The sequence below is a fragment of the Balaenoptera physalus genome (genome assembly GCF_965194825.1).
Source record: "Balaenoptera physalus genome assembly, chromosome: 6".
Taxonomy (NCBI): domain Eukaryota; kingdom Metazoa; phylum Chordata; class Mammalia; order Artiodactyla; family Balaenopteridae; genus Balaenoptera; species Balaenoptera physalus.
Window position 1 is genome coordinate 17,485,827 of NC_138885.1, and position 12,223 is coordinate 17,498,049.

General features: G+C 35.5%; 1 long non-coding RNA gene across 1 annotated transcript; it reads left to right on the forward strand.

Moving 5' to 3' along the window:
• The first annotated feature begins 512 nt into the window (after positions 1 to 512).
• Positions 513 to 11,412, forward strand: LOC309662782. Its single transcript, XR_014264957.1, has 2 exons — positions 513 to 775; positions 1,089 to 11,412. It is a non-coding gene; the product is annotated as an uncharacterized lncRNA (long non-coding RNA).
• The last annotated feature ends 811 nt before the right edge of the window (positions 11,413 to 12,223 follow it).

A 12,223-nucleotide genomic window follows, 5' to 3' on the forward strand; every position in this document is an offset into this window, starting at 1 on the left:
TGTCACCATCATCATTTGGGTCCCAAATTTTTTTTAATTATACTCAAAACCAGGGCAAACTCCTTCTGTTTTTAAGACACAGTACTCATTTCTTTCTTTCTTTTATCCACACCCCCCCCCCTTTTCTTTCTCATTTAGAAAGTGGTTTGTAAAAACTTTTCTCTGATCTCTTGACATCCAGGGATTCTTGAATAGATTTTACTACAATTTTATTTTAAAACATGAAGGAGCAAAGAAAAAATAATTACCTTTGGGGAAAAAATTTAAACTAAGAGAATAGGATAGGAATGATGAAAAATAACATGAATATATGCAACTACATTTTTGCTGCAATAAAACACTCTCAGAGCCAAATGGCAGCTTCTCTACAGCAAGTTTATTATAAAGATTCAACCTCATCCCAAATAGCTTTCAGATTCAGCTGTGGGGCAGAGACCTTCTACCTTAATAAAGGACAGTTGAGGTTGAATATATTTAAGTTGCAGTTACCTCAGAACACAGAACACAGCTTGTAGGAAAAAAAAAGTGGTTAAAGCAGTTCCATAAAACAAGACAATCCAAATGTGAGATAAAAGTGATTAAATGATATCTCTAAGTCAGACGCTAAAATATGGTACTGCGGTGGGTATTAATTTTAGCAGTTGACAATATGTGTGATAACTCAAGACCATACCATACAATGAGTTTTTTGTGGCTTTGGACCCTTGTGCAAGGATTTCCAGTTAATTTAGTCAGGATTTTATTGGAACCAGTTCTCAGGTGGGAAAAGAAAGGGGCCATTTTTTTTTTTTTTAATTAATTTATTTATTTATTTATTTATTTTTGGCTGTGTTGGGTCTTCGTTTCTGTGCGAGGGCTTTCTCTAATTGCGGCAAGTGGGGGCCACTCTTCATTGCGGTGCGCGGGCCTCTCACTATCGCGGCCTCTCTTGTTGCAGAGCACAGGCTCCACACACGCAGGCTCAGTAGTTGTGGCTCACGGGCCTAGTTGCTCCGCGGCATGTGGGATCTTCCCAGACCAGGGCTCGAACCCGTGTCCCCTGCATTAGCAGGCAGATTCTCAACCACTGCGCCACCAGGGAAGCCCAGGCCATTTTTTTTTTAACATCTTTATTGGAGTATAATTGCTATACTTTGTTGTGTTAGTTGCTGCTGTATAACAAAGCGAATCAGCTATACGTATACATATATCCCCATATCCCCTCCCTCTTGCGTCTTCCTCCCTCCCACCTTCCCTATCCCACCCCTCTAGGTGGTCATAAAGCACCGAGCTGATCTCCCTGTGCTATGTGGCTGCTTCCCGCTAGCTATCTATTTTAGTTCCACTCCAAGAATTATCATACTTCAGACTGTCTTTAGTGGAAATTTTAAGATTGCATCTATACCTAAGTAAGCCTGAAACCAAGAGAGTAAAAAAATGAATAATTTTGAAAAATCTTCCCCTTTAAATATCTAGATAACTGAAGCAAGGAATATCAGAAGTTAAATTAGTTAAGACAGTTGCTTCCATTTTCTATTTAACTTGGCTGTGTGAACATGTCCTAAGTGTAGTTTATGCACTGTGCAAATACCTTAATAGTCCAATACTCATGCGTGTCCTAATAACAGTTATTTTAAAAACTGCGACCACCCTTAAAACATTCAAATATACTCAACTCCCGAAAGAAGCTGAGATGCCATGAAAAGAACCCTGTAAGTGGGAATCAATATCCCTTGTTCTGGTTTTACCCTTGCTACCATTAGCTCTGTGACGATATTAACCTCTTTTCATCATGCTACATACAATAACATATAACCCCCAAATCTCAGTGGCTTACAGCAAAGGTTCATTTCTTGCTGGCATTTTATGTCACATGAGGGTTGAGCACGGCTCTGCTCCGTGTCATCTTCATTCTTAGATCCAGGCTCAAGGAGAATTCCCTATCTGGGTTTGCAATTCTTGTGGCAGTAGGAAAAAAAAAAGAGCAAGCCAAATGACTAAGCCAGACTTGAAAGAAGCAGAATGTATACTTCTCTCACAGGAGAGCAGCAGATAATTGAGGAAAATATACAATCCACTTCAGACCACTCTCTTGGTCACAAATATACAATTCCTTCCCTTATGTATGCTAAATACATTCATTCTCCCTTGGAAAAAAGTCATAGTTTTCATATAATTATAGTATAAGACTCAAATTCTGGGACTTCTTGAAAGCACCTACAGTTCAATCTAGATGTGGCTCCCCTTGATCTGAAAACCTACAAGTTATTTGCCTCTCATACATCCAACAGACAATGGTTTAAAAAGAGACAGAATGCCACAATGAACAATACCATTCAGAAAGGAGAATTGGAAGCACACAGAATCACCAGTCTACAGCAGTTCTGAAATCCCACTGGGCAGAGGTTACTAGGGCCCAGTACCCAAGAGCTGGGGAATGATCTTTGATTAGACTGAAGTTGTAATTCTTGGCTTTGCCCTCTGGGAGTGCCTTAATTCCCCATGATCCTTCTTGAACCCATATGAAGAAAACATGAAGCTTCCTTAAGAGGCTGAAAAGCATTTTTAGTCTGTTCTCTATTTGTAGAAATTTGAAGCCCTAACTATCATATTAAGTCTTGAATATTCACAGACTATTTTAATCCAAGTTGGGGATTCTTCTGGGGATTCTAACCTTCTCAAAACCCAAGTTGGCATTTTATTAACTTGATCCCATTCAGCTCCATGTGCAAAGAGCCACATTCATGATTATTTTCCAAACTGGCTTCTTTATCTTTCTCAAGACTTAATTTCAGACAGGAACTTAGCAAGTTTCTATGAGAAAGCATATCCTTAGCCTTTATTCCAAAAGTCATTTTGCCTAAATGAAAATATTTATCAGGCATCACATCGATAAATAAAGAGACCAATGGCCTCACTCTTGATTTGTTCTTTGCCTCTAGTCTGAGTATTAATTGGCTCTTCTTGCGCAAAGCATTTCTCAATATTAGTCTTTACTAGTTGATAATGGAAAACATCTTTCAACACTGATATTTTTTTAAAAAGTATATTCTTCAAATGCAATAATTTTCTTTTAATATACTAATTATAAAATATATAATATTATAAAATTCTACTATGAATTCAATGTATTGATTTACACTTCATTTATCATGGAAGCACTCAGACATTGTGCAAGATACGTTACTCTTTATGCAAAATATGCTTGATGAGAACGTGAACTCGAGAACATATTTCATTAACTCCACAGACCCACAGAGGTCAGCAATGCACATTTTAGGACCCACGAATTTAGTTAATGTTTCCTCCACATGCAAGAGTAAACACTACCCAAGGAGAAGTAATTTACCCAATATTACACTGTTTAATGGTGGAGCCTGTTCCTAGATCCTGACTCATAGTCTGATTTTCTTTTCCACCCTAAAGAACCACACGGCACTATGATTATGTACAAAGAAATTCAAAATGATTACCAAGTATTATTTTGAAACATATTAAATTGCTAACAGTTGGCTATTTTTGACCTTCAAAAACCTCAATTGTATATAGTTCAACCTAATACTGCAATCATTTCTCTTCTCTGTGTTTTAGAATTTAGAGCATTATTCCTCAAGTCATAGTTTCAACATGTAAGGAATATTACACATGAGTTTGGTGATTTTATGTGATTATTTGTATGGCACCCATAAATAGGATTAAATAGTATTGAATCATGTTAGTATTTTGGGATGCATCTCTGAAATTGGGAGCACTAAGAGAATCAGTGTTATCTATGGACATTCATATCAATTTATCTATAGGGGGGTTGCTGACTATAAATTCTTACCTAAAATCAACACAGAATTAGAGATTTCTTCTTATTTGTATCAATTTTCCTAGCATTCGTTTTGCTGTGTTGGTGGACATAGCTGGACCTAGATCACTCACCCACTAAACACTCACTCACTGCCGACCAGATAAAATGTCATACCGTAAATATCCCTTACTTTAACTCCTAAATCCCATGTTTGTTCATTCTTTAGAAAATAATCAAACTATTTGCTACAAAGTTGAGGGGAGTATAAGTCTATCTACCTAAGAAGAGACAGCAATGTGGATTATTTTTTAATTGCCATGAGGGACTCAGGAAAAAACAGAATGGCTGAAGATGTATGAAGGTGTACTAATGCACCATCCATGTAACAAATGGTAATGAAGTAAATAGTCCTGGGGTGGGAATTATCGCAATTACTATTTTTTTTAATAAATTATTTTATTTTTGGCTGTGTTGGGTCTTTGTTGCTGTGCACAGGGTTTTCTCTAGTTGTGGCGAGTGCAGGCTTCTCATTGCAGTGGCTTCTCTTGTTGGGGGGCAACGGCTCTAGGCGTGTGGGCTTCAGTAGTTGTAGCACACGGGCTCAGTTGCTCCGTGGCATGTGATATCTTCCTGGACCAAGGCTCAAACCCATGTCCCCTGCATTGGCAGGCCAATTCTTAACCACTGCACCACCAGGGAAGCCCTGCAATTATTTTTTAAACTTTCTGATTATGTTGATGAGAAAGTCTCAGTTTAATGCTCTTCTGATTTTCACAGCATTCTAATACTGACTAACACTAACCAAAAGAAAGCAAGCTTTATCTCAAGAGGTTACATGGGCAACAGTTCTTGGTTAGAATATAATAGCGCCATTGCATTTGTTTTTATAATTACCTGTTATCTGTGCCAAATAATACTGATTTCCTACTTATATAACATTTCTTTTAAAGTACATTTATTTAAATTAAAAAGGTAAGTCTAATTTTAAAATATATTTAGTAAGTAATAATTCAGGAGGTACAGAAATCATTGAATTTTGAGAAACCTTCGAGTTTACAGGAGTTTAGTGGGCAGGAACCAAGAGGACTAGAAGCCCTAAAATCTATGCAATATTTCTAGCCCAAAAGAATGTTCCACTAGATATTCATATAAGTGAATCCTATGTTTTGTCTTTGCAAACTTTTTAAAAGTAAAATGCATATACTTTATTTATATCACCTAATACATTTTTACAAATGAATATACCTGTGTAACCATTACTTACAACAATATATAGAACATGGCCACTATCACAGAAATTTTCTTTGTGTTCCCCAGTTCTTCCCTCTCAGAGTTAACCATTATTCTGATTTCTCTCACCACAGATTAGTTTTGCCTCTTGTGAAATTCATATAAATGAAATAACTCATTACACACTCTTTTATGATTGGTTTCTTTTGTTTTACATTATGTCTGTGAGATTCATCCATGTTATTGTATGTAGTTTTAGTTTCATTTTCATTGCTATAACATATTTTATGTATAAATATACCATAAATTAGCAGTCTAATAGTAATGGACATGTGGCTTGTTTTCATATGGGGCTGCTAAGAACATTCTTGCACATGTCTTTTTTGAATATATGTGCTGCTTTCTGTTGAGTATATATACCTAGGAGTAGAACTTTTGGGTTATAGAGTAGGCATATATTTAGCTTTAGTAAAACCTTGCCACAAAAGTTTTTCAAAATGATTTTACCAATTTACAATCCCATCAGCAATGTATGAGAATTTGTTGCACTATATCTTTACTTGATATTTCTAGGTTTGGGATTTTTTGGAATAATTTTTATGAGTGGATACATTTAATTTTAACTATCCGAGCCAAGATGCTATTTGATTATAAACATTAGTATATTTGCAAGATTTTAATATGAACTGATTTTTTTCTGGAATTCAACTATTGCATAAATGTGGGGAAGACTGTATTGTATTGTATTTTAAACTTTGCCAAGAGATGTTCATTCTATCAGAAAATCATATCATTGATGGCAACATCATTCATGGTCCTTGAGTCTGTAATAAAACCAACATACTCATATCAGTTTGCATTTGTAGTTGCCATATTCACAATAATTCCATGTAAAAAAATGACTATAGAAGGAAAAACTGACCCTAAATGACACATTAGGCCAGATGGACTTAGTAGATATATAGAGAACTTTCCATCAAAACCAGAAGAATACACATTTTTTTTCAAGAGTATATAAAACATTCTCCGCAATAAATTACATGCTAGGCCACAAAAAAGTTTCAATAAATTTTAAAAGATTGATACCATATCAAGCATCTTTTCCAACCACAGTGGGATGAGACTAGAACTGAACTACAAGAAAAACAAACAAAAAATCACCCAAAAGGGCAAGCTAAACACTATGTTACTAAACAAGTAATGTGAAGAAATCAAAGAGGGAATCAAAAATACATTGGCAAATGAAAATGGAAACACAACAATCCAAAATCTATGAAATGCAGCAAAAGCAGTTCTAAGAGGGAAGTCTATAGTGATACAAGCCTACCTCAGGAAACAAGAAAAAAATCTCAAAAAACCTAACCTTGCAGCTAAAGGAACTAGAAAAAGAAGAACAAAACAAACAAACAAACAAAACCCAAGTTAACAGAAGGAAAGAAATAATAAAGATCAGAGCAGAAATAAATGAAATACAGACTAAAAAAAAAATAACAGTAGAAAAGATCATTGAAACTAAGAACTGGTTCTTTGAAAAGATAAACAAAATTGATAAAACTTTAGACAGATTCATCAAGAAAAAAAGAGAGGGCCCAAATCAATAAATTCAGAAATGAAAGAGGAAAGTTACATCTGACACCACAGAAATACAAATGATCATAAGAAATTACTACAAACAATTATAATAAAATGAACAACCTAGAAGGAATGGACAAACTCCTAGAAATGTACAATCTCCCAATACTAAATCAGAAAGAAATAGAAAATATGAACAGACCAATTACCAGTAATGAAACTGAATCAGTAATAATAATAACAGTAATAATAATAAAAACTTCCATCAAACAAAAGTCCAGGACGAAGACAGGTTCACAGCTGTCTATGAATAAATGATAAATTCTACAGAACAATTAAAGAAGAGTTAACACTTAATCTTCTCAAATTATTCCAAAAAATTGAAGAGGAAAGAATGCTTCTGAACTCATTCTACTAGACCATCATATCCCTGATACCAAAATCAGACAACAAGACCACAAAAAAAGAAAATTGCAGGCCAGTAACACTGATGAATGTAGGTATAAAAATCCTCAACAAAATATTAGCAAATCGAATCCAACAGTACATTGAAAGGATCATATACCATGATCAAGTGGAATTTATCCCACAGATGCAAGGATAGTTCAATATCCACAAATCAATCAATGTGACACCACATTAACAAACTGAAGAATAAAAATCATATGATCAACTCAACAAATGTAGAAAATACTTCTGACAAAATTCAACATTCATTTATAATAAAAACTCTCAACGAAGTAGGTATACAAAGAATATACCTCAAGATAACAAAGGGTGTATATGACAAGCTCACAGCTGACACCATGCTCAACAGTGAAAAGACGAAAGCATTTCCTCTAAGATCAGGACCAAGACAAGGATGCCCACTCTCACCACTTTTATTCAACATAGTATTGGAAGTCCGAGCCACAGCAATCGGACATGGAAAAGAAATAAAAGGAATCCAAATCCAAAGGAAGAAGTAAAACTGTCACTGTTTGCAGATGACATGGTATTATACATAGAAAATCCTAAGGACACCACCAAAAAACTGTTAGAACTAATAAATGAATTCAGTGAAGTTGCAGGATGCAAAATTAATATACAGAAATCTGTTATATTTCTTCACACTAACAATGAACTATTAGAAAGAGAAATTAAGAAGACAATCCCACTTATAATTGCATCAAAAAGAATAAAATACCTGGGAAAAATCTAACCAAGAAGGTAAAACACTTGTACTCAGAAAACTATAAGACATTAGTGAAATAAATTAAATATGACACAAACAAATGGAAAAAGATATACAGAATGTGTCCTACATACGAACCTTCAAGCTGCGAACTTTCAAAGATGCAAACATGCATTCGCGTGTCCAATCATGTAAGTTAGTTCATGTGTCAGGCATACATTGTCACATGTATGCATCCTCTACAAGTGGTTGTGCTTTTGTGTACTTTACTGTACAGTACTGTATAGAGTACAGTAGTACAGTATCTTTATTTCAAGCCCAGGATGTCCAGAAGCAAGAGTAAAAGCAGCGGAGATGTAGCTGCTCCTTCTAAGAATTGCCAAGTGATAACGATGGAAACAAAAGTGAAAATAATTGACAGAGTGGAGCAAGGCAAAAAAGATGGTAGAACCTTTGCACACAGTTTGTTCACTATTTTCGTGGATTTGAGAAGGTGGATGAGGAGTCCAAAGAGGTCTACAGCAACTTAGTGACCCTCAGCAAGAAGCTCCTCAAGAGAATGACTTCATCTAACTCCTTACTATGCAACACAAGGAGCTTACTAATGATGACCTGATGGAATTGGAGGCAGAGAGAAAGGACAAAGAGAGACAAGAGTAAGAAGTAACTGAAGAACCGAAGAGATTCACAATGCAGGAAATGGCAAGGGGATTTTCTTTATTTGAGGAGGCACTGTTTTTGAGGTACAGGACCTGAAAGTAGAATGGTACACGAAGATTGCAGCAATCCAGTGCTACTGTGTCATCTATGATGAGAAAAAAAGAGCTACTACCCAGACATCACTGGATTGTTTTTTCAAAAGGGTAGATAGAATTGAATCCAGCAAGGAACCAGAACCTGTGCCATCAAGGTCAGACATGAGTGAAATTGAAGTTGCCCTCCATTTCATATTGCTGATGATCCTTCAGCTCTACCATCTCCCACCTCCTCTCCCTCCTCCGGCCAGTAACTCTTCTTGCCTGTTCACTCAATGCCAGCCCCTGTATGCCAGCTGTTGTACTGTACTACTGTACTTTTCAAGGTACTGTACTGTAAGATAAAAAATGTTTTATTTTTTGTGTTTTTTTTTTTTATGTATTATTTGTGTGAAAAGCATTATAAACCTATTACAGTACAGTACCATATAGTTGATTGTGTTAGCTGGGTACCTAGGCTGACTTTGTTGGACTTACAAACAAGTTGGGCTTACAAACGCATTGGTCTTACAAACGCACTCTTGGAATGGAACACGTTCATATGTAGGGGACTTACTGTACTGTGCTCATGGATTGGAAGAATTAATATTTCTATAATGACCACACTCCCCAAGGCAATCTACAGATTCAATGCAATTTGTATCAAAATACCAAAGGCATTTTTCACAAAACTAGAAAAAATAATTCCAAAATTTATATGGAAACACAAAACACCCCAAACTGCCAAAACAATCTTGAGAAAGAACAACACTGGAAGTATTATGCTCTCTGATTTCAAACTACACTACAAAGCTGAAGTTATCAAAACAATATGGTACTGGCACAAAAACAGACATATAGGTTAATAGAACTGAACAGAGCCTGATATGTATATGGTCATTAATCTATAACAAATGAGGTAAGAATATACAATGGGGAAAAGACAGCCTCTTCAGTAAATGGTGTCAGAAAAACTGGACAGCTATATGCAAAAGAATAAAACTGGACTGCTATCTCACACCATACACAAAAATAAACTCAAAGTGGATTAAAGATATATGTGTAAGACCTGAAACCATAAAACTCCGAGAAGAAAACACAGGCAGTACGCTCTCTGACATCATTCTTAGCAATATTTTTCTGGATATGTCTCCTCAGGCAAGGACAATAAAAGCAAAAATAAGCAAATGGGACTACATCAAGCTAAGAAGGTTTTGCACAGAGAAGGAAACACATATAGATGGCCAACAGACACATGAAAAGATGCTCAAAACACTAATCGTCAGAGAAATGCAAATCAAAACCACAATGAGATATCAGCTCACACCTGTCAGAATGACTATCATCAGAAATACAACAGATAACAAGTGTTGAATAGGGTGTGGAGAAACTGGTGGGAATGTAAATTTGCATAGTCACTATGGAAAACATTATGGAGGTTCCTTAAAAAATTAAAAATAGAACTACCATAAGATCTAGCAATTCCACTTCTGGGCATTTTTCTGAAGAAAATAAAAATACTAATTTGAAAAGATATACACACCCCTATGTTTATTTCAGCACTATTTACAAAGGCCAACATACGTAAGCAAAAGTGTCCATGGATAGATGAATGGATAAGAATTGGAAAAGAATATATAATTTTCTGTATGTATCTATGGAATATTACTCAGACATGAAGAATAATGAAATCTTGACATTTGTGACAACATGGATGGACCTAGAGGGTATTATGCTAAGTGAAATAAGTTAGGCAGAGAAAGACAAATACCATATGATTTCACTTACACGTGAAATCTAAAAAACAACTGAACAAACATAAGAAAACAGAAATAGAGTCAGAAATACAGAGAATGAACAGGTGGTTGCTAGAGAGGAAGGAGGTTGGGAGATGAGTGAAATATGTGAGGGAGTTTGAGAAGTACAAACCTCCAGTTTCAAAACAACTGAGTCACAGGGATGAAATGTACAACATAGGGAATATAGTCAATAATATTGTAATAATTTTGTATGATGACAGATGGCAACTAGACTTATGGTGATCATTTTGTAATGTACAAAATATTGAATCACTGTGATGTGCACATGAAACTAACATAATGATGTAGATCAATTATACTTAATTTTTTTAAAAAAGAAAGAAAAGAAAAAATGACTATAGAAATGACTATTCATTATGTGTCCTAGTATTTATTCCTGTGCATATCTGAGCATTTATAGATTGGAATATATATTATGTCATCGTAAATCCTTTTTCTTTCATTATTTTTTATATTACAGTTAGGACATTATAATGATACTTTTAATTAGTGTGTGGTTAGGTTATTATATACACACATTTATATCTATATTTCAGGATAGTAAAGAGGACTTCACAAAATATTTCTTATAAAAATGGTATGATGGTTAGATAGGGTCAAGTTTCTCCAACAAAAGAAACTGCCCCTTTGAATTGCAAATCATTTGAGGATAATGAAATAGGGGAAAAAACTGGGATGTCCAAGGAAATCCTGTGAATCAGTGTTTTTTGGAAAAAAATAATAATCCAGGCTATTGGTAGCTCACAGCACCCAGCCACTTAATCCATTTTCAGGTCTCGGTTACCCTCTGCCACACTTATCATCCTTTCCAATTTATCCAAAACACATGGCACTGTGTGGAGAGGAGTTTGAAGAGCTCCTCCAAAATTAAGAATAATTGTCACCCTTACCCACTCACCAATCAGACTTCAAGTACCTTTTTTAAACATTCACTTTTATACTGCCAAAATGGTACCTCTTTAGAAACCGCATTTTATAAAAGTAGGACCTTGCTCTATTATAATCTCGGGACTTGTTCCATGAGATCAGAGACAGAGGTGATATGATGCCTTTAAACCTTCTACATGGCTCTTCACCAGTAGTTGCTTTGCCAAAACACTTTCTCTTTCTTAAAAAAAAAAAATGTACTAAATATTCTTAACACGCTTTAAATAGCTATGCCCATGGAAAATCTGCCTGATGTAACATAGACAATATGGGCTGCAGGTAAATCCATTAGTCCTAGAAAATGATCAATGAGCTGAAGCCCTAGTGAAGATTTTATTAATTTGGTTATCATGGCTGGGTGATCCCCATGCAGGTATATATAGCCTCGAAATTTCCAACAAGAGAGATCAAGAGGAATCAATGTAAGCAAAACAGATGTTACAGCCACAGAAGCTCATTAATCATTTGGGGTCATGTGATTTTCTTAATATATAAAACCTCAGTTGTACAGAATGAAATAAACCCCCAAACCTTCAACTGACCAGGAACTTTTCCATATTTGATTTTAGAGAGAGAAAAAGCTTAATTTCCTACAAAATAAGCAAACAAAAAAAGGAAAAATTAGCAGTGAGATTTTCTGCCAGTGACAAGAATGAAGAAATCAGGAGGCATGTTTTTCAAATTAATACATAATACAAAACTAGGAACAAGAGCTAAAACACTGTCTAACAGAATTGGGATCCAAACTGGTCCTGACAAGCTGAAACTCTGGACCAGTGTTCTCAACTCTGCACGCTGTCATCAGCTGAGGAGCTTTAAAAGTCCAGCCATGCTTGGGATGTACCCTCAGAGATTCTAATTTAATTAGTCTGGGTCAAGGCTCAGGCATCAATAGTTTTTAAATGCTCCCCAGAGGATTCTAAAGTACAGTCAAGGTTGAGACCTCTGCCTTAGATCATGTCAAGGTTCACTCTAATAAAGGGTCAGATGC